The sequence below is a fragment of the Rissa tridactyla genome, chromosome 6, assembly GCF_028500815.1.
Source record: "Rissa tridactyla isolate bRisTri1 chromosome 6, bRisTri1.patW.cur.20221130, whole genome shotgun sequence".
In the NCBI taxonomy this organism is placed as follows: domain Eukaryota; kingdom Metazoa; phylum Chordata; class Aves; order Charadriiformes; family Laridae; genus Rissa; species Rissa tridactyla.
The window spans coordinates 29,224,013-29,251,126 of NC_071471.1; the positions used below are offsets into that span (position 1 = coordinate 29,224,013).

The window sequence follows — 27,114 nt, forward strand, 5'->3', positions numbered from 1 at the left end:
AAGAACAAAACATTCTATGAGCAATAGGAACGAGTACAGACTAACCCCTGGAACATTCCTGTCACCTGCATAGCCTTTCTAAAATGCTTCCATCAAAGGAATGGCGACTATGTCAACATTTCGCCTAATTGCCTAGCAGCTGCATGGCTGCCTAGCTCACAGCTGCTTAGGCTGTGGAAGTTTCACTTCCACCTCATGCCACTCAAAGGCAGGAGTACTACAGACATGAATTAAGTTATCCTGTTGTAAAACAGAAGCAGGAAGAAAAGCCAGCTCTGGCACACAGTATCCCTTCCAGCTCTGCTGGACTATGAAGCCCCTGCCTGGAAGCTGTACATGAGGAACAAGATTATAATCTTAGGAAAAATTTGCTTCCAATGCATTTCACCAAGACTGAACTCAGTAAGGGTCAATAAAACCGCCACACACCACACATGTGGCAACAAATGGTGCTCTGCATCATGAAGAGGCCCAGCCAAATACCAGCTCCTTTTCATAACACTGTTTGCTCGTGGAAAAGAGCCGCTTCTCCCTGATCTTTGCCTGGTGCAGAGACTACTCTGACTTGGGATACTGAGAGCATCAGTAACAAAACTGAGCGCATCGCTGCTAAAACCAAGAGCGTGCCTCATCATCAGATCCTGCAAATGCATCCAACCAGCTAAGTGCAATTCTAATCTCCAGCACCTGTTGGATATGGAGACTAATGAGCACTGAGGTTAGCGGGTATGTGCCTGAACAACCTGCCCAACCTTTAAGCATGTGAAAGTGGGGGGGGGGGAGAGGAGAAATGCCGATAAGAGAACTCTGAAATAATTCATTTTGTCTGAGTTTTATTATGCATGCCTGACAGTGACTTCATTAATCACATCTGGGTTGCCACCCTCCCCTGGCTGCTTCTGGGGTGGCATCCACACAGCTTTCTGGGGGAAAAGAGAGTGAGATGGGATCCAAATTAGAAACTATTTATGATTGTTGAAGTAGGAAATTAATTGCTTTTCTTCCCCTTCTGCCCCCATTCTGAAACACCCCTCCCAGGGAAATTTGTGCTGAGAAGTCCTTGTGAACAAACACACGGAGAGTAACAGAACATGGTCCATATGTACTAGCAACCAAAAATAAACTGAAGTCTGAAATACATACAGTCAAGTGGATTCATAATGTTTGTCTTTACGCCACGATAACAGATGGTCAGTGAACTGTTACAAGACAGACCATGACTAGTTAAACAGATGGGGAGTATTATTTTTATACTGGTTTATAAGTGAATATTTTGAGTTTCCACTAGGTTATCTGAATTACCATCAAAGAATCACACTCCTGCAGTCCCCATCCAGCCAAAACCAAATTCCAGGGAAGCTTTTACCGAAGGAAGCTACTGTGATTTCTTCTTATGGCCTTTCGCTGGTGCTGCTAATACCTGTGGAAAAACCCTCTCAGACCTCAGCAAGGATGGTTCAACGCTGCACGCTTCTGGAGGTCCTGCTCTGCCTGTGGCAGCCTGGGGTGTTCGGTCTCCCGTGCTGGCCCCATCCCACGGCAAAGCTCTGCCCCATGCTGAAAGAGCTGTGGTGGCAGCAGCGGCCAAGCTGCAGGGGTCCTCCGGCCGCAACCCCTCGTCTCTCTTCCTTCAGCAGGTTTTGTTTCTGTTATTAATTCACGAAGCAAGGAAGTATCTAAACAGCTGGAGCTCAACTCGGGGGCTGACTGGATAGTGGTGGCTAGCAAGAGCCATTACAGAGGGGGAAAGGGAAATGCGGCATTTTAGGAAAGACAGGCATTTAAAGACTTGTCCATATTGAAGGAATATATAAGAAAGATGAAAGACACAGCAGACTTCTCTCCATTCTTGCAGTTCGCATTACTTTTTTTGCAAATTTCTCACCTATAGGTACACTAGTCAGGTTCACTTTCTCCTTCTCAGGATTTAAGCAGAACATCTGGGTTCACAAGAGGGCAGGACAGACTAAAAAATAAGTTAATTAACAGCTCACAGTGCCTTAAATCACATTCAGAAACCTAAACCACCATTTGCTGAAGACACTGACACATCCCGCGGCCTGACATCTTGAAGGAACTGGGCTTTTTAAAACTACTGCAAACCCTTTGACAATCAGAGCAGCCCACTGTTTTCAAGGTGGGCAGAATAATACTGGAGAAAACCATATTCACTTAATTGCAAAAGAGAAAAAAAAGAGTGAACCAAAATATCTCTGTTCTATATGCGCCCATACACTGGAAGAATCAGTCTCCTGCCCACAAGATGCCTGGTTCACATCTGCCGTACACCTTTTTAGCAATTCCTGCAGTGGGCAGGTGCAGATTAATTACCCCCTCTTTGAAACCAATTTTTTGTTACAACCAGAGGGATGCACAAAGGCTTCAAGTGTGACTATAATTCAGGCCTCCCTTCAGCATGACGCTGCTGCAATCAGATGTGGCCACAATTGTTGGAACAGTGCTTGGTTTTGAAATCCTACCATCCAAATCCATTCCTTACCTTTCAGAGTGACCATTATCTTCTCACCGTTTGAAATACTGCTGACTACTGCTATGAAGCTGCAGGGTTTTGCCTGCAAGCCTCAGAAGAGCTTGTACTTGCACTTCTTTATAAAGGAGTTCCACTGCGTGGCTGCATTATCTGTCCAGCTGCCATCAGAAAACAGCGCTAAAGAAAAATGAAACTCTCTTTGCAAGTATTTATTCCTAATTTACTAAGGGCTGACAGTATCTAGTGACAAAACTCAAAAAGTTCTCATTGAAATATTTCATTTACCTAACAGCTTGAAATCTCCAGGCTGAAGATTATGTGCGCACACACACCTGTGCGCTAAGTCTTCAATTAAAGAAAATATAAAAGCTTTGCAGTTTAGCCACTGGGAGACTTTTAAGCATTCACAGCCTCTTCTCTTTGCACATGAAATGTTAATGGGGCAACCACGCACGGCTGGCTCCACAGATAATGGTTCAGATAACAGTGGCTTTGTGATACCTATCACTGGGCTTCAGAGGTGAGGGGGCCTGCCTTCCTTCATAGTTGATGACACCTTGTCAGCATGCCACGTTCTCCAAGTCAGTTCAGGAGTTCATTACATCTAGATAACACCCTTTTTGCTCTCTGGCTCATGTTTATTAATGCCACGCACAACCCAGTGATTCATCAGAGAAGATGGAGTGGTGCTCTGCAGCAGGCAGACAGCCTCCAGTTGATCCACTGCCCTGGTTGGAGTTCACCACAAGGCTTTTAATTTCATGAATTTATTTATTGCAATTCCTGAAAGTCCAGTGCTGTTACAGAACAAGCTCATAACTGCACCTGACAAAGGTTCAGGGATTGTCAAAATTGGTCTAATTTGTATGTTATGTAAACAACATTAAACGTTTGGAAGTTAAGCATTGAGCCTTCAGTTATTAAAATGGCATTTTAAAATATGCATGACTAGAGAGATATTTGCAGAACACATCGTTGTTAGCACGGCTAATAGCCAGCACAAGCGAGTAGTCTGCACTGTGCTACGGCGCGTGCTGTTCCACATACAGGATAGCAACCTACTGCTGCTCTCTGAGGCCCAGTGTCATAGTGCAGTGCACTCTGCTGTGGAAATTAGTTTTCTGAGACCCTCTAGCAATTACACAGAAAAGGCTTTGCAGTTTTGCTTGGTAGTTTAAAATAAACTCAGCTGAGGAACTGGCAGTACCAAAAACACTTGCAAAACCTACTAAGGGCTGTAGGCCTGATGCACAAGAGGTCAATGTTTTGAAATCTTTCGCATTAAACTTACATTACTTCTTTCACTCGGGCATGCTTGCGACATCCTTCAATCTCAGTCCTTTTAACATACCCTCTCACTGCTCTCTCCTTTGGGCACCAGCAGAAAAGAGTTGCTGGGAGAACAAGACCAAGATTTTTCAAGAATATAGTCCCAAGTATATAGTATAAATATGTATAATACATACAATATAAGCATATACAGATAGTAAAGCTATATAAACACCCACCCACCTATAAAGCATCCAAGTCATCAATCAGGGCAGCTCAATGAAGCGAGCTGGAAGTGCTACCAGAACAGCATTTAGAAGATAAGTCACTTGTCTTTGTGCCTAATATAGATGAAGGAAATTTAACCTTGGGCCTGTGTTTCTAAACTCATCTCAGAGGACAACAGCATCCAGCCACTGGAGCTGTGATCTCTGAGACAGCAAGGCAAAAAGGAAAGAACGGCTCCACGCTCTGTACCAAGACATAAGGCAATTCTGTGCTGATACGTTTTTGTTGTAGCACACGCATGCTTTACAGGGCCTCTGGTCGAGTATAAGAATGTAATTTGCAGGAAGAATGAAAAATACAAGGACACTTAAAGGGCCTTTGATGTGACTCTGTTTCACTTAAAGGAAAAAAAAATGGTACTTACTATATCACAGGTGAAATTTTGGCTCAGCCAGAGTCAACAGGCGTTTTGCCAAGGGCCAGGTTTTCAAACCATAATTTCTCTTCGGAGACTAACACGATCTAGTATTGGATTTATCTCAGGGTCTGATTTTAACTCTGAAGAAGGGGCCTTTTTTTTGGGGAATCACAAGAGTAACTGTTCCACTGAATGAATATACAGGACACACAGGATAACCATTGTTATAGCAAAAGATATTACTATTACACTTTTCTTTACTTTGACTGATAAATACACTATCGCAGAACCACTGTGCCACAGTTTTCAGAAACAGCAATCAGCTGAAGCTTGGAGGATCAGTGAATCCCTGATTTTAAAGAAAAAGGGAATGATACCTAAAATAACTTCAACAGCTAAAACCAGCTAAAATCCATTCCTCTCTGTTAAACAGAGGTTTATTCCTGAAACACACTTTTAGACACTCTATTTTCAATCCAATTTGGAGTTTTATGGACTAACCTGGTGTTATTGTGGTTGCTAAAGCAGTTATATTAGTTGTTACAATTACATCTTCCTTCTACCCAAAGCCATAAACCTTCCCACTTGTTGCATAATGCTGCAATTACTCCCTAAACTCTGCTAGGCAGTTCATTGACTGCAAAATAAGTAAGTGCCAATAAGAGCCATTGGCCTACACAGAGGGTGAGAACGGAAATGGAAACCAGGGGATTCACCAAACAGATTTATGGAGGAGATTTTATTGGCCATTATCAAAACGTCCACAAGATTCAAACTTTCCTCAGCAAATAACATTTGCAATTGTAGAACAACAATACTGCAATGGAACTTTCCACTGCAGGATGTGAAGAGGGAGAGAAAGAAATGCTGCTGCGCTCAGGGAGGTCGCGCTCGCCCCCGCTGCCACCCTCTGGGCCTTAATTCCCCTTCTCTAACCTCCAGGTTTACAAACAACCCCTTGGTGGTTGGCCTCTACAGGGGCTGGAAAATGCTCAGATTCTCTCAGGGGTGTGAAGAGAAGCTCTTGCTCTGACTACGAAGAAGGAATATGGACAAAATGCCAGCAAGTTGGTTTTTATCTTCAATTTCTTGGACTACTGCACACTATCAAAAGTCTTTTGCTTCTTCAAACCCTGCAGTTCCTCTTCAGCTGAGCTGTGAAGTTGTTTCATCAACAAACTCAATATAAACTCTCAATGACAAGCCTGGAAGATTTATGATTTTTGTCATCTTTAAATAGCCATCATAAAAAAAACTATATTGGCAAGTTGCTGAATTCATTTGCTGGGAATTGACACTTACTGATGGCTGCTGCTAAGGGATAATGTGGTGACCTGCTACAGTAACGACCAGATAAGAGCTGACAATAAACTGAAAGGGGAAAAGTACTTTAGGTCAAACATTTCCAAATTCACGTGCCTGAAGTCAAGCTTTGAAATTCATCTGCAAACACTAAATCAGAGGTCAGCTTTACCGAACTGCTGCGTCCCTGCAGCCCCTATTGAAGTCAAATGCATTGTGCTATGGAAAATCATACCTCGGGCTGCTTCTTTAGTAGCCAAATATAGATGTATATGTCTAATGCTGGGTGCCAGAGAGAAAAAATGGGCCTCAAAGGAAAGAAAAACGAGAAGAGAGACTGCAATGTGTTACAGCTGCAGTATCACTCTCTCACTGCACAGCTATTTCTAATAAGAAAGATCAGCTTCTAACTTGTGTTTGCAAAACTAGAGTTCAAGGCGTCGATTTTACATTGTAGGAAAAAAAAATAAATCACCATTTGGCAACAGAACTACAGATTTCCTTCTTTTTAAGAACAGGGAAGATGAGGCAGCCCAGGTCTCAAACCCTCCCAAATCTACTCCTAAAAGCATCACAGCTCACCACTCCCGGGGCAGGCCCCCATCTCTGCTGATATCAAACTTGGCACAGAGGAAACACCTTGACAGGGCTGGCCTGACAAATGTATGCCGGGAGAGCCTGGGCATCCTGGTGGCACCACACCAGCAGGAACTCGTGTCAGGAGCCCAGCAGATATTTGGTAGCAACAGCGGGATTCCCAACTAGAAGTGGCCTTTGCCAGGAGCTGCTCCCTGGGATACACTTAATCCTGTTTCACTGGCGGGAAAGGGATGAGAGAGTCTCCATTGCTCCCAGCCTTTACATTTCTAAGATTCAATGAACTGAGGCATCTTGGGTGACTCCAAGGCATCTGGCTGTTCCCTCAAGAATGTACATTTTTGGCAGAGAGATGTACAAATTGCTCCTCTCCGCCAGCAGGAAAGACTTTTGGCTTCCTCTGCTCTCCATGCTGGAAATCAGGCGGGAAAGTGTAGTCAGAAAGGAAAGACAGCTGCAGGGACCTATTTATTATATTCCATTGTCACCGGGGAGCCTCCCTACTCTCTCTTCTTGCCTCTTCCACACAATCACTGGGTACCCCCTACTTTCCCTGTACCTGCATCACCCCCTTTGTTCCATGCTTCCCATTGCTACAGGACACGGCATGTAGGAAAAGATGCCCCAACACTAATGAAGGTCATAGATGCATGGAGCTGGGCTACCGTGACTGCCCATCTCCAAAGCACCCTTTTTGTAATGTCACCAAAAAACAAGCAGGTCAGAGGCTGCCCAGCTTGGAGGCTGCATTACAGAGCTGCTGTCCTGTGATGGGGCAGAGTTTGGGTGGCGACCACATTGTTAAAATTTTGCTTTCAGCACACTAGTGGCATGTTGGGTGCTAAATTCTTCAGTCTGTCCCCTTAACATGACCCAACCCCTAAAGAAATCCATTGGGCGTGAATCTTCCTGCTTAATTTGCTCGGCTTTGCACCAAACCCTATCAGCATGACTGTCAGTGCAGAATAGCAGCAACATGGAGGGAGTGGTGGATTCTCACCACGGACAAAAGCAGGCGGTGGATGTACGAGGCTGAAGAAAAACACCTGGGGCCAACTGGTGGCAGTCACGACAAGGTCCACCCAGACATCTGAACAGAGGCGGTGTCAAAAAGGAGAAGAGTGAGGAGCACAATAAAGAAGAGACTGAAGCTGCAAACAGGTGAATAAATCATGGATTCTGGGAGTGCAAACTACAGCCAGAGAACCAGGATCGAAAAGTCCGTACAAACGCAGTGAGCAAAGCCAAACCTACTCAAACCAAGCCCAAAGAAAGGCAGCATGCTTTGAACAGTCTCAGAGGTAATGAATTAAGGGGAAGGAATAAAATGAACAACAACTTTACAGGCTAACCCATTGCATCAGCACCAGCACGAGTTACTGGCTGATGAAGAGCCCAACCATGTCTAGGCTCAGGAATCAGGCAAGTGACACCCAGGAGGTTACTGGCTCTCTCAGATGGATCACAGGGCCCTGCAAGGCACAGCACTTACATATTTCAGCATGAGCAACCTGGCCGGCTGCAAATCCTACAGGACTTAAATAAAACGTGGCCCTTAACCAACAGATTGAATGTTGAGAAACCTGAGTGCGAGGCAGGTGCCAGAACCCACAGCCAGTGAAAGCTGTTATGCACCAGAGGACATGGCCAGACCAGGCTTCGGGCCTGAAATGACTGTGACGGGAGCAGCATGTTTTCTCTTTTTAATGCATTGCTGTTTTCTGCACCGTGTGGTTACAACAGTGCAGGTGACGGTGCAGCTGAATGCTGACACCACATACCGCAAAGCCTAACTTCTCATAGCTCTTCTTGGGGCCAAAGAGGTGGAATCTGACCATGGCTTTCATCTGATCAGTCTTGGTAAATTCAACAGGGTTGCTAAATGAGGTGCAGAAATAACAGACAGACTGTCCCTTGATTGAAGATGTTGCAGCCTCTCGAGCCCAGGGCTGGGCTCTCGTAACCAAACCGAAGTGCAAACCTCATGTCTATAAAAACTGTCTCACAGGCTATAGGAAACTATGCTTCATTAAACAGCAACTCAGTGGCTTGCACATGTGCTGTGTTTTGTAGTGTGACAGATTTAGGAACAGCAATGGCTCAAGTTGACAGGACAAGTTTGGAAAAGACAGGAAGGTTTCTCAAAGCTTTTGACAAAGGAGTTTGCAGTCATTTCCCTGTGGTTTCTCTCACACTTCGCAGAAGAGTTGCATGGTAGAGCTCTGTCAAAACCCTTCAGAGTCACTCTAGCCTAATTCCAAGTACTGGGGTACCTGAAGTGCTACCCTATGCAACACCCGTTTCAAAGCTGCTTTTGTTTGTGGTAGACATGAATCCTTAGTGTCCTGCTTTCTCTGAGCCTTTCATTCCCCAGTTTTGGTTTGCTCTGGGAGGAACAGGGCTTCTGTGCTTTTTCAGTGCTTGCTCCTCTACTTTGGTCGGAGCTTCTGCTTTTTCCTGCTGAAACTTTCCACCTTCTTTTCTTCATACAGGAAATTTTATCAATGGTTCACAGGGCAACATATTCACTTCTAGAACGACTGCCAAACCAAGACCTTGCTGTCCTGTTAACATATCTACATTTTATTTCTTACTGTAGCCAAGCATTGAGAAAACTGGAAATGTGCAGGCTCTTCTATATGCAAGATCTCTCTGCCTTTTATTTGCATTTTAGGTGCTGTAAGGAAATAAAGAGACAATATTTCTCTTGTTCTTCTAAATCCTGCAGCTTCTGCAGGATCTCTCACACAGCCAGCCCCACAAATGGCATGTATGTAGCTAGCTCTGAAGAAACTGTTTAGTAATGCATCCTTGAGGGGGGAGGGGGATTTTTCAAAGGGGATGCAAAACAAAGTACTTGACCCCCTTGTGATCACTGCTGCCAATACATCCTAACGCTACCCTCCAGGCCAAATCACGACTGTTAACATTCATTACAGGGCACCATCTCCTAAGCTCTGGGCACCCCAAAACAGGCAAGAGCAGCTGGGTGCACTCCTTTGGAAAAGCAGGTGTGCGGGCACGTCTTCGGAACGCTGCAAGTACGCAAGAGAAAAATAACATTCCCTTTCTTGGAGCTTATTTTTGGCGGTTGAACATTTCACAAAGAGAAACTGTTAGGGCAAACACTCAAAAGGTCAAGCTCTAAATAAACAGAGAGACAGAGTGATGAAAGGGGTTAGTTGTTATTAATGAAGCTGAGACGATCACAAGTCAAAAAAAGCAGAGCAGCAATGAAGACAGAGAGCTACGAGCACGCTAGAAATTTTGGCAAGATCACATGCGAAGATACGAAAAGCAAAAGTTACATTCCCTAGCTTGAGATATAACACGCCCCAAAAATTCTTCTTTACTTTTCCCTGGGATTTTCAGCTACTTTTACTCCAGTTTAGGAGGATCAACAACTGTTTTTGCACTAGAAAGGAGCACCACCTATCCCCACATAAATACAATACTCATTCTAAGTCAAAGGATGAAAACAAACATAATTTGCACCTACTACAGAAACCTTGCTTTATCTTCATGCCCGAACAGGATTTCCCTCCAAATCAGACACACATTTTTCCCTGACACATAATGCCTGTAAAACGTGGTCTATAGCTCCCATTAAAAGAAATCTGGATAAAGACATGTAAGAAAAACAAACCACCAAAGAAACAAAGAAGATCATGGCAAAATTAGGCAAAAGATAATAATTGAAAATATTCAGGGAAACTTTGATGATGTAAATCCTGTCCAAAGCTTTCCTATTTTATTGGTGTTTACTTTTGGGACTTGTTTGTTTACCAGTCATGAGGCAGCGTTACACTGACTATAAATATGTACTTTACAGAAAATGCAGAACTGTAGAAGTTACAGATCAGTTCTTGGCTCTGAGGTGAAATTCAAATCTGATTACGTGTCCTAGTTAAGGACTGGACTCCTTACAACGAGCTAAGCCCCAAACATCAGCACAGTCAAAATCTGGCTCTATCGTTTGAAGCCTGACCGCAGGTAAACCTCAAACAGAACCATTTGTGGTTCAAAACAAGCAAAAAATCCCTTTATGTTTCCGAGTCATCACGTTGCATTAGTTCAATTTTCAAAGGTGGATTTGTCTCAGTCGGTCAGAGAGTGTTAGGTGGCATCAGTAAGGGCGTCGTGGCTCAAGGGTGATCTGGCATCAAGGACACGCTCATACAGAGGGAAGACCTACGTGAAAACAGCCACGTGTTCGCACCACACAGAACCTCACGTGCAAGGCCGCGAGTGGCTATTTGCAGCTGCTCAGAGACAGCCCCGAGCTCGCTGAGAACAAGGGGAGCACTTTGGATATTCCTGGGAATATTAAACATTTGCTAAAAGGCAGGATGAAGTCTTCCCTCACGCATGAGTAAAACCTCTCTGTGCCATCTCACATTGTGCTGTACATCTTGTCCTCCTCCTGCTGGCACTCATCCAGGACAGTATACTTAGAGGACACATGGTGCGACGAGAGCAAACAATACGGGAAATACACACAGATCAGCCTCCTCAGCTGCACAAGTGCCAGTGTCCCAGCACAAGCGAACAAAGGTGCTCAAGAAAGCCTGCAGCTCCCTAGACACTGAATGACAATGGGAAACTCTCCAAAGTGAAGACTGGGACAAAACCAGCTCACAAACTGATGGGAAAATTAGCAGGTCTCCCAAGATACTGATCTGTATACGTGGCACCAGCAGATTTGCAAATGACCCAGATAAAGAGAGCTATGGATATACGCAATGGCCTTCCACAACACAGGGGACTGCAGAAACCAGTGAATCTAACAGTCTCTTGGAAGGACTGCTGGTACTATAGACCAGGGTGCTGAGGAAACAGGAAAGGAAACAGCAATGAACTGCTGGAACTCACTGCTGCAAGAAATAACCAGGACAAACACTGTCGGGTCAACAGAATATCAAACGTGTCCTGGCCTGGCCATGGTCTTGACCCGTCGCTTCTAGGTTAAAACATGTTCATGTCAAAACATCAACAGCGAGGGAGGGAAATGTTGACAGTCAAACCTGCAAGGTGCCCGATGTTTTCAACAGAAGCCAGCCAGTTGCATAAATTCCTTCTCATATGTTAGAAGATGCAAGAGAGAGAGAGAGATGTAGAGTGACGAGAAGGGAATACACACATTCATGAATCAGCAAGTACTGATGTGTTTTGTGGTGGCAAGAGAGCGAGAACAGGGAGGCATCAAACAAGCAGGGCTAACTATGCCTTGAGCTACACTCAAAGCCTTTCTTGACGGTTGCTCTTTCAGTGACATCCACAGGAGGAATTTTGGGCTTGCTCCATAACCAGGCTGCCCTAGGCTTTGGACTAAGACAAGGTAGGGGATAAATTTAGATGTTGTGTGGGCAGTGCTGTCCCCTAATAAAGAATACAACCAAATGACTGAGTGAGATAATGTTTTACTAAAGGCGGCTAGTGACCACTGGCTGTCCCCTTTCCCTTACGCTCTGAAACAAGCAGACAAGGCAGCTGCACTCTGATGTGCAAACACACACAAACCAGACCATGTTTATTTTGCTCACTGCCCCATGCCTGCGCATCCCAGCCAGCAAGGCAATGTCATTCTGTAGCATCACTTGAAAGACAGCCCAACTCCAGATCCTGGTCTAGGCTCATCTGTGGTGCCCAGCAGCTCCCAGGAGGACACCCAGACATGCCCTTTTCCCTCAGAGTGTCTCTGGCAACCCAGCACAGCAGGAACAAAGGAAAACTGAAGACTCACTGAAACTTGGATTTGGCGGTTTGGATGGCCCCACACAACAACCCTCAGACCTGACAGGTGCCATCACAACTTCTCCTTTTAAGAGGAAGCACAGACCGCTGCGTGTCAAAACCTCTGGGTTCACTTCCCCACTTCAGCACCAACTCACTCTTCGGACTTGAGCATGTTAATTAACCCAAGTTAGGGTTTGGTTTCCCCGTCTGTGTGATGAGTACCAGCTATTCAGAGGCATTGTTATGGTCCTTTCACTGCTTGCACACACAAGTCCCAACCTTCTTCCCTTGTGGACAGATTTAGACATCCCACCAGAGTCCCTGTGAAAGAAGAATGAGCCACCTGAATCACACGTGCCTGGGGCAAGCAGGCCTACGTGGGAAATCAGTGTCGAACAGCTCATCCACAGTAACCCCCAGGGAAAAGGAAGGTAATATTGGGTTCAAGCTGTCAAACCAAGCTGGCAAATTCTTTGATGAGAGTGTGCTAAAGACTGACATGAGGCCACTTAAACTAACCCACATTTTGGGTGAAAACAACTCATTGCCCATGTTCAGCTGAAGGCCATAAGTTGAAATCCTCAGTATTAGAGTACTTTGAACTTCTTGGATAGGAGGCACAGAAGGAGCAGAAATCACTGGTGATCACAGGTGAACAGCCAACACCAAGAACATGGGTAGAGCTCTAGAAGTGCAATTACCCGGCTGATATTTGCCTACATGCATGTGGGTGTTAACATCCCACAGCAAACCCCAGACTCAATATATGTCAGACAGTTGCCAGGTTGCTTCCTTGTGTCAGGTAGGTTTTTATATTCAATCTGGTAGTCTCATGATTTATGAGTCCTCATGGTTTTCCCAGCACTCAAATCTCTTGGGCTCCTGCCATCTAAATCTATCCAGTGGCAATCACTCAGGTCTGAGAAAAGCTGCACACCTTTTCCGAGGAATCACAATCTCCTGCAATTCAAGTGAAAAATCAGTGCTGGGGAAGAAAGGCATCTGCAGAACAGCTGAGGCAGATATGAGCTGATATGAAACCAACGGCAATAAACTCTCATCAGCAAAAGCTCAGTGTAGCTGCCTTGCTCACTGTCATCACAATGCTCTGGACCTTGTATATTGAACTTCCCACACAGACCTTGTATATATTCATTGCTGAGGAGAAGTGAACAGCTGCCTCTTGTGCAGAGCATAAGAGAAGAGGAAAAAACCTCTCTCCAAGAAAAATAGGATGTGAGATACAGAGAAATCCTTCTGGCAAAAATCAGGAGTAGTGGGCTTGGAAAGAAAGCTTAGGAGGAAACACATATCTGTACAAATGGCCCAATTTTTCAACATTACTTCTGCTTTTTATCTGCGAGGATGCATGTTCACAACCAACCCATTCTGACACCTATCTTTGCCCTCTACCTATACTGCCAGCAGGCCTTTCTGACCAGTCCCACATCACTGGTGGCGTCAGTGCACAAACAACCCAGATCAGCCACATCCCACTCTGAAAGCTACAGCAAACCTCCCCAGAAATGGATGGGTATCCACTGTGGGGTGTCATTTACCTAGAGCTGTTCTGTTACCACATTCCTCTTCCTGCTTCTTTACCAGAACTCATACATGGATACCTTGTTACATGGGAAGTAAAATGTCTTGTTTGCTCAGAATTAATGTCTCACAAAAGAAAGTTTAGGAAAATCTTAAAGCTAGTTAGTATACACCAGTCCAAGCTCTTCCACATACCACCGTGTATAAGGTGTCGATTCCCTAGAGATAACTGTAAAGTCATGGGAACACCAAAATTAGCTTCAGTGTGCAGTTGTTTTATGCAGGCTGGGAGTAAGAGAATAAAAGAAGCTACTCTGTGATTTACTCAGTCTCTTAGTTGTTGCTTGAGAACCCCAGATGACAAACACTACATTAGCCTCTGATCTATACTCCCAGCTGTTATTAAATCAACATAGTTGCTCCAAAGTTAATACAGCTATACCGATATCGCTCTGGTCGAATATACCTATCACAAAATGGCAGCCTGTACATTACAACTGAAGTGCCTTCATAGGATAGATCAAACTCACCGCTAAAATATTATTCCATATATATTCTGTATACAGGCTTCCTATATGTGGTGTCATATCTGCTGCGGCTTCTTTGGATGTTTGCATGGTTCCATTCCTGGCGTCTCGTCTCATAAGCTCCCAACAGCTGGAATTACTGTATGGAGATAGCCTGACTCCAGCTGCAAAACAGCTCCTTTCATGAATGAGTTTGTTTTACAGCCTTCTAAAACTGAATGGGGCATAACGTGGCTACCAAATGTCAGACGAACCATCCCAGATTGAACACCAAAGGAAAGTGGTTGAACAACCCTGAAAACTGGGCAACGACATTTATCCTCTTTCTCATTTCCCGCATTCTTTACGTCTGGTTCACCATAAAACATGCAGATGCTTCAGTAACAGAAAAGCCCAGGATGCTAGTAGTCATGCCTGATCTCACTGGTCTTTCCCCATGTTTGGCAATGAAATAAAACAGGGACTTATGCCATTGCAAGGCACCGTCTATTCCCAGTCAGCAGATGAGAGACTGGGCCACATTCATCCTAAATCCCACTGAAACACTTAGATACAGACAAGGTCAGAACACGGCACCGTTCCTCAAAGCCAGCATGTATATACCTCACTGTCCTAAAGCTAATTCATCCATAAACCAATATGACTTGGTTAATTAATTCATTGTCCACCTCTGAGACAACCTTTTTATCTCCTCCGCACAGGTACCTAGCTATCCCTCCGTCACTGCATCAAGACGCAGAATGATGGAGGGGAAAGCCATGTGGCTGCCACCCATGTGAGCTCAGCTGAGTTACTTTTTTCCTCTGTGAGTATGGGGAAATGACCATAAAAGCAGGATATTGCCACATGCCTTTCAGAGGCTTTACAAAGTACTTACTTAGGATTCATAAGAGGGCTTTGAAAATATAAAACACTACGTAAATGCTGAAAGTTACCTGTTTTTAATAGCCACACATTTAAGAGAGGTCTTTTGTTCGTTTCCATACAAAGGTGCAGAAATATCCTTCGTTGCAAATAACCACTGTGCCTGCTGTGAGAGGCTCTGCACATGATTTCAATTGCCTTTCACATAGAAAATTGGAATACTTTGCATTTATAGACTTTAAAACTACTTTGCAGACAATCAAGTCTCAAAATCCCCACTGTGATACAGGAGGCAAACATTATACCCGTTTTACAGAGGAAACTATGAGGGAAAAAGGTTAACCCACCTAGCCTAGAGCCGGAAAGGAGACATTTGAGAAATCAGGCTAGCAAGGCCTAGACCCCCACTTGCTCTTCTAAGTAAACAGCTAACTCTTTTGCTCTCAAACTTCTATACAGCAGGGCGTACATACTACATGGCAAGAGCAGCCACAGCATTTATCTGTATTACCAGCGTATTTAACCTTCTACAGAAACTTCAGTTGACCACAGAGAGTGCCTGCAATTGCATGAGGCCACTTATTCCATTTTCTAGGATGTGTGGCAGTAGAAAAGTTGTTGACAACTAAAAGTTAACCAAACATTTATTTTTAGAACCTAAGTCCGACGTTACAATGTCTGGTCTCATAACTACCCATTTCTCTAACATTAAGCTGAGCTACCACATGAGAAAATTGCTAGAATGATAGTATTTCCAGGGCACACTGAGTCACTGTCCAACACCTAAAATGGGAAATAAAATAATTTCTCAGAAACTGTCAGCACAGTAGGAGGCAAAGTTTGCAGGAACTCAGCTTGTGTAGAAAAATTCAGGTTTCTACTCTAAAACAGGTCCCTTAGCTCTAAACACGCTTTTTAAAATTAATTTCCCGATGACAGAAAAACAATTAGGTCCCATGGTATTGATTTCTTGGCATTATCTCATATTTAGAACAATTATAAAACAACATTAGAAAAATGACAATGGTGATAACCAGGGAGCAGCAGCACTGTGTAGACTCAGAAGGACATAGCAGTTTTTGCTTTGATCTCATCCATCCTAGCCATGTGCTGTGGTCCCTGCCTGGAGGCTCTTTCGGTCCAGTCCCTGGAGAAAGATGCTCATGAACCTCATCCTCCCCTACAGCAGGAATTCCCAGCCCAAGCGAGACCACCTCGGCTGGCCTCCTTAACGGCCCATGGGGAATGCTAATGTGAAAGAGTAGGAAAGTCCCTAGGGCAGTGGTTTTCTGCCTTTTTTAATTTGCATACCATTTTTTTTTCCCTCCCTTGGACGTACAGGCCCCCACATAATGAATTTAAGCTTCCGACAACAGGCTTTCATACATGAGGGGGAAGTACAGCTCAGAAATAATTTGCTGACACTTGGGATTTGCAAGGTGAAAGCCACCGATCTACTGCACAGGTAGGGGATAGCCTGTCCTCGACAGAAGCAGCTGCCTATGGTCCCACCATTAATGATTAACTCCTAAAGAGAAGGGTTGATGAGAGTTTACAACTGCATGTCCTTTGTATCGTTTTTAAAAGGAGAAACAGATGTTTCCAACCACCACAAACACCCATTCCACAAATCTCTTGCTCTGGCTGTTACCCTGGGGCAGTGAGTTCCAAAAGCTGAATTAAAAACCAAAAAAAATTAATTGTTTTGCTGGAAGGTTGAGAAAAGAGTCTGGAGTGGGGAGTCAGAGGTTGAATGCATTCCCTCACACAGCAGAACGTCTCCCGCCTGCTCCAAAGGCAGGAGGCAGCATGGGAAAATCCTGTTCTAACACTGCTTTTTCTGCTGGTAATCAGGGTCTTCGAGACTGCCAGTTCAACTGAAGGAGAGCCCTGGAAAGTCTTCTGCTTTGTCAGCGACATGGTCTCAAGTATAAACGCCGTCTCATCTGTCAAAGTACACAGTCTGTAGGCTTTCGCTAGCGTTAATTTGAATTTCTAAACAAAGACCAGACCCCAGACCCTACCAACTTGCATAATGGTGAAGAAGTTATTTTTATCTGAGGCGTTTGGGTTTCCCCCCTTTTTCTCTCCCACTTTAAATTGATGCCATCTTGATTTAAAGAAAAAAAAGGGGGGGGCGGAATTTTTGAGTGCTGCTTGCAGATACACATTTGTAATCTTGTAACTAACAAACAGGAGGAAAAAAAAAGTTAATTTTGCTAGCAGCCTGCTGTGGCATAAATAAAAATAATAGGTACATTCACAGATTTTGAACTTTTTACAGCCACTGCTGCAAAAAGCAATTTTAATTTATAACCACGGAGTCTTGCAAAACATATAACGAAGACATAATAAAATGGAATGTTTATCCTGTGGCTCCCATTAGACCTCTTCCGTTCGATGGTTGTAACTAATGACTTGTTTTTCCACTTTTGTATTGGAAGCCTTATTATTGGGCTGCACAGAGCATACCTTATTTGATTTCCCTAGCAATGCCTGCACCTCTTGCTGAAGCCTGCAATTAGATGTTTATGAAATAATATTAAAAAGCTGCATAATCTCATCTGTGGTCAAAAATTTAAAAAAAAAAAAAAAAAGAAGCCAGCAACAAACCAGCCCTGTTTGTATAATATTATACTGAGTACAATAGACTAATGTTCACTCCAGTGCATGTGTCCTTTTGACTAACCACTTCTATCTGACAACCTTTTTTTGGCAACAGAACACATTGTACTTTTTGGATAATTGACTGTGGAATATAATGTTGTTTATTCAAAAGCAGGTCACACAGAACTGAGCTTCCAGTTGTCTTTATCCTTTTACCTTTCTTATCTTCATGCTGGTTAAATTTATGTGAATTTCTTTTAATTGCACATACGGTTTTAATTGCTGTGCTGTATTTATTCACCAGAAGGTGACCTGATGGTGAAAGGGTAAAGAAACGTGGGCGGGAAGCTGAATTCAGATTTGAAAACTATATTTGGACGTATTTAGTGGTGAGCAATCTCACAAAGAAACAAGCACATGAATTTCCAACACCCTCTGTTATCTACAGGGCCACGTTTGCCTGCAATACAACTGCGTTGTTTCTTTGTACTTAAAATCTACTGGAAAGACTCATCTACCACTTGCTCAGTGTTCTGGAAATTCAACAGCGGCAAAAGCCCCAATTTTAAGCTTAAGCCTTGGGGGACAACCACCCTCAGGAAAAATGATGTGGAAACACGTAGAAGTCACGTGAAGAACCTAGATTATGGGAAATGTAGTTAAGGAAATGGGTTCAGGAGAAAGTTTTAACTGAAGTATTCAAATGAGGCCATGCAAGAATTGATGTCTTTCTAAACCACGTTCTTGGGACGCAGCCGGGAGGAAGAGAGGTCACAAATAAGAGTTGCTTAACACAAGGGAGAGAGGACTTTGATGCAGCAAAGGAAACAGAAGAGCCTTCTTTAACAGAAGCTGGAGAAGGAGGCGCAGGGCACCTCTCTGATGCTGATCCTCAGACCAGAAGAACACGATAGCCACTTGGGACTTTACGTCTGCAAGATACTCATGAAACTGAATTTTACAAGAGTACAAATGTTACAGGGAACTTCTTCATGGGAGATTTCTTCTGTCACCAGCTAAGACTGAAAAATAAAACCCACCGGGCTTCCCGGTGACAGCCTAGAAGGAATCCCTCAGTGGAATATACACACCGCAGGAGCTTCCTTAGCCACTTACGCCATTTTTTTCCCTGAAAAAGCCACGAGTTTTCACTTCAAGCTCTCTCAAGCAACAACAGAAAAGAAGGTTATTCATTTAATGAGTGACCAGCTCTCACAAAGCTGGAGGAAACCCCTGAAAAATATATCCTTCAGGTGTTGGTAAAGTAGAGTCTAACTAGGCAACAACGGGATAAAAATTATTACAGCTAATCTGCCCTATTCTAGCTCAGGTGTGGTTCCATTTTACTGATGACTAAAGTAATCCTAATATGTCAGTTTAAGTTACTGCCAATTCATTTGAGGAAATTTTGTTTGTTTGTTTAGAAAAAGATTTAATTGGGGGGGATGAGTGATACTGACAGTAATAATAATTCATCTGTCTGCGCTGGTGCTAAACCACACGGTGGAAAATCCTTGCTAATGCTAGATTGATCAGCTAACACACAGCAGCTCCACTCTTCTAATTTGTTTTATGTAGCTGACTTCAGACAGCACATTTCAATCTAGACTATTTTGAGGATCCATGTAAAACTAAGTCACTGCCCTATTAGTGTGGATGAAGAGGCATATGAGTACTACTCTGGTACAAGCAACACACAGTTCATCTGATATTTTTTCAAGCAGAGAGAATACACTGCGTCTGGAACAAAGGAGAAAATGTGATTGGAAAATTTAGAGCCCTTAAATTAATTCCCTAGACAAAAAGTTGAGGCACCATATTCATAATATCATGTTATGTAACTTGCTCTGGAGCCAGGCAGCTACTAAGTGAAATAGTATGAGTTATAAAAACAAAATATTGTTGTGAAAACAATTTTACAACTTCATAATTCACTATTATTTTCATTTAAGAACAAAACTGTCAGTATAATTGCAGATTCTGTTTGCCTTGCAGAAGTTCTCTCAGCTTGTGATAGGAAACCTCTTTCTTTTTTATAAAAAACTTCCCCCCCTCCCAAAGGCTGCTATTTAATTTACTACATTGTGTTTCGTTCTAGTTATCCAGAGGTAAATCTTAACAGGAAGCCCATTATGTGGGGGCCTAAATTAGTTTAGTACCAGTACATTTATGATCAGTAAATGTAACCATATACTATTAATTATTTCTTAACACTGCTCTTGGAAGAAAAAAACCCATTATATCAGCAGCCATTATAGACTACTTTACACTCTTTATAACTGAATATCTGTTTTAGGTGGGTTCCTACATGGCTTGCCCTGCTCGCTATGCATCTTGACCATTTCCTAACTTGGCTGCTCATAGAAGTACTAGACCCAAGAGTCTAGTTGTGGACAACCACGCCTATCAATGGAGAAATTAATCGTCTTTTAAATTGTACACAGCTCCCTACACAAACTGATGCTTTAGTAACAAACCATTACTGTAGCATGTCCACCTTTGGGTGCGATGCTCAGATTCAAAGTTTTAAAAAAGTATTACCATAGAGGGGTGATTGCACCTCCCTTTCTCATCACAGTCTTCTGAAACAATGGGGTGTTCATAATTATGAAGACAGGCTGAGGGAGTTGGGATTGTTCAGTCTGGAGAGAGAAGGGTCTGCGGAGACCTTATAGTAGCCTTCCAGTATCTGAAGGGGGCCTACAAGGAAGCTGGAGGGGGACTTTTTACAGGGGCATGTAGTGATAGAAGGAGAGGTAATGGCTTCAAACTGAAAGAGGGTAGATTTAGATTAGATATAAGGAAGACATTTTTCACTATGAGGGTGACGAGGCACTGGAACAGGTTGCCCAGAGAAGCTGTGGATGCCCCATCCCTAGAAGTTTCCAAGGCCAGGCTGGACAACCTGGTCTAGTGGGAGGTGTCCCTGACCATGGCAGGGGGGTTGAAACTAGATGATCTTTAATGTCCCTTCCAACCTGAACCATTCTATGATTCTATGTGTACACGTGCCATTAAGAAGTGGATTAAAACCACAAATATGCTTCACAGAGGTCAGTGGGAACATCACCCAAATGTAGGATGATCCACTCCAAATGACATGACCAAAATATCACATCACCCAAAGTATCACTATCGTGAGCAGTTCCTTGGCTTAACACTGGCATCACCATCAGGTCAGCCAGAGCCCTTCTCACCTCAAACAGACAAGTCACCCAATGACACTAAGATGCTCCTTGTTCTCCTCAGCTCTTGTAATCGATTGGTGCCTAATCATGGGCAAGTTTCCCACCCATTCATGTCCTAACTTCACTGCAACAAATGATAATAACACAGAGGTTATTTGATAGAACACCACCTTCACCACGTGCTCCGGTGCCTTGGCTTTGGAAGAATTACGATGTGGTTGGGCTCGAGTGTATTTTAAAATGGAAGGAAACAGCTCCTCCAATAATCAGAAGCACCATCACACACAACAGCCAGAGTATGCCTGCAAATTAAGTGGCACTCGCTTTTATGGGTGATGCTTTTTGGACTGAAAACTGTAAACCAGTAGCAAGGCCAACCGTCCTTGCCTCATTGTGCTCCAGTCCAGGCTGCCCACTAGAGACCCGAGCTCAGCCAGCCCCAGGCAAGCATTGTTGCTCACAAACCAGCCAGCTTCCCCAACAGATATTCCTTTCCATCTATAGGTAAATACACGCTCATTACATTTTATGGCTTCAGATACAAAATCCTTATCTGTTAGGCTGTAACATGATCTGGCAGTATTTATCAAGGTAGACACTTGGTTATCAAGAGTTAAACAGCACAGAAACAGAGCCCTTAATTAACTTCAAGGTTGCCCAATGCCTTATCATGTATGGAGGCATTGTCCTCAGCTTATTTTAAGAAGGAGCAAGAAAGAACATCCAGGTATTATGCCAAAAGCCTCTTTCTCAATTATTCCTCTTATATTACTAACCCATTGTGGCCGACTAAAAGCTAAAGCTGCAAAAGTTGCATCCTGAAGCTGTAAATTTAAGTTGGTTTCTCAGTATATGCTGACCTGACTTACTCCTGTAACTGCAGGCTCCCTGTTATCTTTAACTTCAAGGTAATTGTTTGGCAACTCGTTTGTTTCTCTATTTCAGGAAGGCAGCTCAAATATATGATTCCTAAGAGAAAAATCTGATTAATTGCTCTGTCATCAGCTGGTTCCTGCTAGTATATGGCGTGCTTAAATAATAAAAATATAACACAAAGAACAAACAGTAAAGTTCTGAAATGAAAGTGTTAAACACATTTCAAGCTGGAGAATTGGTCTCTTTCAAAAGTTTAGGGTATAAACCAGACGATGTCGGATTCCTGCAGTCGGGATAAGCACATCATTCTGAAAACACTTCTTTGCAACCTACTGCCAGCACCTTTTCACCCGAAAATCCTGAAGAAATCCACAAAGATTTTGATGTAGAGATTTATAATACCTTGAAGAGGAAAACACCATTGTCAATGACACAGAGTACCACCAAGTCCGAACTCTGAGCTTCTCATCTCATTTTTAGACATCACTGCCTTCTTCCCTTCCTCCTTGTTTTAACAGAAGCAACAGCATTTAATTTAATCCACCCAGAAGCAATGACAGAGTCAGCAGCTGATATACAGCTAGTGCTGGTTAGAACTCGGAATTACTGTTTTGTGAAGAATGTCAACATTTTGACATTTGTTGCTATTCTCAGGGTAAAAAGGAATTGCATATTCATCTGGAAATTTTGAAATGTCACGTTGAAATCACAAATTCAACTCTGAATTTTGGAATTTCACCTTTTATTTCTTTTTACATTAGCTTTGTGTCTTTTGTAATTCATTAAATGCCAAAGTAGAATATCTTAAATAAGCCTTTTTTATTTTATTTGGGTTTGCTTCATTTTAGCATTTTAAAACTATGGGAAGCCACTGACTCACACTGACAGAAAACCAACCTCAGCCATCATTTCACGCTGTCTCTGAATCCCATGTCACTTTGGGAAAGAGGACACCTGGGTGCAGATATGAGATTCTGGGGGAGAAGACACTTAGGGGGAGGCAGGCAATGTACAGCAAGCTGCCTGCCTCTCTCCACAAGCAAAAAGCAATGCTATAGAAAGAATGTATCCCTGTGACAGCAGGAGGGAATCTGGCAGATTGCATTTATTCATCTGCAGAGAACAAAAAATTCCGAGTCACTAGATTAACAGCAAACAGCAAGAGCATTAGTCTCAGTTCAAACACAAGTGCCGGAGGTATCTACTTTATGTGAGTGATGGCAGACTGTAAAAATTATTAAACTACTACAAGAGAAGTGCATCAGTCATAGCAAAGAACACTGGTGAGTAGATGTTTCTGAGGCAAAGATGAAACTTCCAAGTGAATGTCTCCATCACAGGTATTAAATCAGTGGAAAAACTGACAAAAGCTGTGTAAAATGAGAAAGCAGCAAGCCGTCACAGTCCCCTTTTGGGCACTGCAAGCTTCACGAGACCATGTCGATGCTGGTTGCAGCAGGCAGCAAAGAAACACCACCGCCAGCAGTGCAGAAACAATGCAGTGGTTGAGGTCTGCTCGTCACGAGCAGCCGCCACCACCTAAACCATGCCAAAAGCATAAGCTGCCTCGTTAATTTTACCTCCTGACTTCCAGCTGTCTCCCCACTTAATTTCCACGGCGCTCACCTGGAATGGTGCACGACACTGAAGGGCTGTCTGGAGAGGAGGTCATACTCCGTATGCACCCATGCCTGTATATATATGTAAATGGGGACAAGAGGGCTCGTGGCTGGTGTGGGCTAAGCACGTTATGGAACTCGTACACTTGTGGCATGTCAGTGAGAACAGACACAGCACCAAAGGGACACTGCTCCCTTACTCCTTCCAGCAAATCTGCAGCAAAGGAGCACAGATTTGGATGCTACAGTAAATCAGAGCTACAAGACACTTTTGTCCTCCCCAAATCGACAGATCACTCTCAAGAGATCAATGTTTTTGTTAAGAGTTCCACCATCCCGGACAAAAACCACAAGCTGTCTCAAGTGATTTCAGTGGCACCCAGTCTAGATGCCAAAAATGTGCAGGTCCCTTTGGGAGGGAATGTGGTTCCCCAGGCCTATGAATAAATTCAGAAAAAGGCAGGAGAATTCAAGGGATCAGAGATCTAGGAAGGACAGACCTCCCAGGTGTCTACAGTGGCCACCCCTCAAATACACTAGCAGCCACATGAGCTCCCTGAATGGTCCACAAAGCCACCTGGGAGACATGCAATAGTGCCTCAAAAATACTCAAACATGACCAAAAAACAGTGAAAGGACCTAGACATATTTGGAGATATGAGAGCTTGACAAGGGTATCTGGCATCTTAACCAGACCAGCACAGAAACATTTGATGACACTGGTGAGAGTTCTGTCAAGTCTGTTTTGGCCACAGGGCAAACTTGCAGGAATTCTGCATGTCAGAAACTGGCTTTGCCATTTTTGTTTTCTACTGTGGACACCTTGGTGCCAGAAATCAGCGTACCTAATAACACACCCCAGTCTTGTGCTCTCTGACCTTTGGGAAAGGAGAAGTTAAGAGACAGGATTCAGATTTTGACTTGGCCTGAGCAGGCACGGCACCACTGGCAAAACGCACGAGAGTAGCTGTTTGTGTCACATGTTTCTGTGACGGTCTCCTGACAACTCCACTGATGCTCCTACAACTCCACTGATGCCCCACCACCTACCACCCAGAGCAGAAAGCTCCGGAGGTTTTTGGCCAGGAATGCCCCTGAAGCACATGAAAGTTTAAATGAGGACATGCACTCCACCAGCTCATTTCCTAACTAGGACTTGGGCATTAATGCTAGACGGGGTGCTACAAAAGACTAAAATGCACAGAGATTTCACATGCATGACTCTCACTTCCATAACTGGCCCAAGGACAGAATGCAACGCAGTGTTGTGTGTGAGTAAAACTCATTGTTCTCAGCGGGCTTTAAGAGCCAGTACAGATTATTTGCTGTTCCCATACCGATCCAGATTTATTTTGGATCAGCAGCGACTTCAACACGATTAGTACGCAGAAAGAAACACAGAGTCACAGTACTGTGAACCTCTTCCTAGCCAGAATGCAAAATATAAAACCCCATTATTTTTTTTATCCTTTAAAAACCCTAAACAAATTTAATGAAAAATTTTACCTCTCACGGTGATGGATCATGGTATGTATTAGAATTAAGGACCATAAACTTCTGAGATGCATTTGTTACAACATCCTTAATATTTTGCATACAAAGTGTATTCAAAATTAAGAAGGCACTTTCTAAAATACATTTAGAAATTGTTTTATATTTTAAGATCATTCCCTTGCAAGAAGAAAAATTCCTAAAGGACTTCTTGCATTTTACATGATATGTATTAATGCCTCCTTCTTACCCTGGCTTCTCAAATCAATTTCCTTAACTGAAAGGCCTCAAACCAACCTTGAAAAGGCAAAACACAACAAAATGCAGAAGCCAGTTGAGTGTAGGAAAATACATCAAAATTCACATTGTAGCCAACAAGTCAAATTACAGCGGCAATTCTCCCTATCAGGTATCTGGTTCTAACATACCCTTCCTTTTTTTACCCCTTTAAATAGAATTGTTTCAAAAGTTGATTTTATGAATGAGTTGGACAGCAAAGGAAGGGAACAGCATGCAGTAAAAGTGGACAACACTGCTTCATTGGCAAAGCATATGGCGTTTTATTACTGAGCATTTCCTCTAAGATCACCTTCAATTCTTCACCAATTAAACTATATACATTACAAAGCAGCAATTGAGCGGAGTCTGACGCCAATATGTTAGAGAAGAGTTGTAAGTCAAAAGTGAAATATTTAGCAGGCTGGAAGGGAATGAAAGTTCTGGAGGGATTTATCACCAAGCAGATAATAGTCTGTTTTGCAGAAGAACTGAAATTATTTTTATAGAAAGATATATGAAGTATTTCTGCATGTGTATTTGCAAATGCCATGTGCACACACACGAACATATAAATATAGATATATGCGTACATGAAAACCCAAACTTGAGCTAAATTAAATTGTCCCTCCAGCTTTGTAATGCAAATGAGACTAACAGGCTTGTGCTGTTTGTGGTTCGAGATGATTTGAGTTTCCATAGAGATGCTGACTGAAGTAAAGATTTTAAATTTTTTATATATATAAGACTACTTGTATCTATAAAAGTCTAAATATGGATCCGCTGTACCTCAGCATTTCCTCAGTGACTCCACTGGAACCACAACAATTTACACCAGTTAAGGCTATGTGCAAATTTTGTGTCTTTCACTACTTTCCAATCTAAGCTCTATAACGTGTACCTGCAGAGCTGAGAGTTTATTACTTCTCTCCCCACTCCTAGCTTCTTGTTAAGGAAAGGGAAGAGAAGAGAAAAAGCAGTTTCTTAGCTGTTGGTAGATAATATTTCAAGGACTTCTGTAATTTATTGCCCTCTCTAAACCGCCTGGAGAAACATCTTTGCTTTCAAAAGTTCCCACCATCAGGAAATCTGGAATTCAGGGAGAACAGTCTGTGTGCTTCTACTGAAGGAAATGCCAAAAGGACAGACTTTCTGTCAGAAGTTTTTTCCCTTTTCCCTGTGAGTGCTCACAAGCTGAAGAGCAGGGACATGTTCTTCACGAATCAGGGTTGGCCTGGGCAGCGATGGGCTCACCACCTGGGCTTGGCCTTCCTCACTCTTTGGTGGAGTCAAAGCTATGAGGACCCCACAAAGCTAAAGTGCCTATGTCTCCCCCAGAGCCACGTTAGAGATGGCCACCAGCAGAAGCGACAAAAGCCAGTCAGGGTCAAAGTTCAGACAGAGAAACCAGGCAGACCAGTTTAACTTTCTATTTTAAACCGTCTTCATTTTATGAGGTCTGGGCACCAGTTCAAGTGGATGGAGGCCACCCGCCGTACTATCACCTGAGAGGAAAATCAGAGCTGAGCTCTGTAGGAACTCATTTCCATGTGGTTTCAGCGATAAGTGTTTTTTGAACAGCGACACACCAGAGGTCAACCTCCGCAATCACTCTGAACCACAATCAAAACCAGCCTCCTGCGTACCTCCTGTCTGCCCGAGAAGAGGAGGGATTTGTCCAGTGCACCGAAGGTGTCCGCAAGCACATGGAGCAGCAGCTCACACCCAACCTCTCGTTTGATCCTGGGAGGGCCCAGGAGGGAAGACCCAAGTGCAGCAATGTTGTACGGAGGTGCAGACAGCGAGCTCCTCAGATAGCGGCATGTCAGAGGGTTGAAACCTCCCTCCTGCCCGCAGGGTGACACCGCACCTCCGCACGTGACACCATCTCCCTGTTTGAGGCTGATGACATTTCTAAGCCCCCACAAAAGCCTCTTTTCAAACCAGACAGGAGTTCCCTATTTCCAGCTTTTAAGAAGCCATACAGAGGGAGACTTGTCCCGAGCCCCCACAGGTGCCATTTAACCCCCCACACTGCCTTTCAGGAAGGGTTCCAGGGCACGGTCAGCCGTATGGCTCTCCG

General features: G+C 43.5%; 1 protein-coding gene across 24 annotated transcripts in view; it reads right to left on the reverse strand.

Annotated features, from left to right (window-relative positions):
- The window catches only part of LPP (LIM domain containing preferred translocation partner in lipoma), a 353,260-nt gene that overhangs the window by 106,050 nt on the left and 220,096 nt on the right, over nt 1-27,114 (reverse strand). The window lies entirely within an intron of this gene.